The sequence below is a fragment of the Arachis duranensis genome, chromosome 6, assembly GCF_000817695.3.
Source record: "Arachis duranensis cultivar V14167 chromosome 6, aradu.V14167.gnm2.J7QH, whole genome shotgun sequence".
NCBI lineage: Eukaryota > Viridiplantae > Streptophyta > Magnoliopsida > Fabales > Fabaceae > Arachis > Arachis duranensis.
Genome location: NC_029777.3, coordinates 107,149,283 through 107,150,127, shown reverse-complemented (window position 1 = coordinate 107,150,127; position 845 = coordinate 107,149,283).

The window sequence follows — 845 nt, the reverse complement described above, 5'->3', positions numbered from 1 at the left end:
TTTTTAGTACTTTTTTTTAGTACGTTATAATTTTTTATATTATTATTATTATCTATATTTATTTTTTTGTTTAATTTACTTTACCTAATGAGATCAATAAATCATATTATAAAAAATAATAACAAAAATAATACATAAAATCACAATTATAAGAGTGTATAATGTCAAACAAACAGTTAATATAAAATAAAAATAATAAATAATAAAAAAACTCGTATATAAAATGATATGCATAAAGGATAAAATTAGTAAAAGGCAAATAAATGTTTAACTTTGATGACTGAAAATCTATTAATAAAATACAAAATTAAAAATGGTTGCTTTTTGTAGCCGTAATTTTAAATACAAAATCACTTCTGTATTTATGAATAAAAAAATTAGCCAAATTAAAAATTAAAATTTTTAAAAAATTCAAACATCTTTTAATGTGTTTGCAAAACACACTCTAAAAATTTTGTATTCAGTATAGGAGACGATTTCATCTCATCGTGTGACATCTTTTCATGTGTTTTATTTAGTACATATGTGATTTTTTTTAAAGGATGTACCTACTACCTATTAACACTTGTATAGCCCAATTAACTGTTTGGGCCTCATTTAGTGGATCAATGTATTTTATTTAGATACGTCTCTTTTTTTTGTTAGGCTGACAGCATTATGGTTAGGCTGACAGCATTACCATTAAACTGTTTCTACTTTCTCTTCTTTAGCTACAATACAGTTTTAATAAAAAAATTTGTAAAACAAGAATTTTATAAACACAACAAAATTCAATTATTAAATTAGTTATTAAGTATGTTTATATTTTTATTATATATATTATTTAATATAATTTTAATAAATAT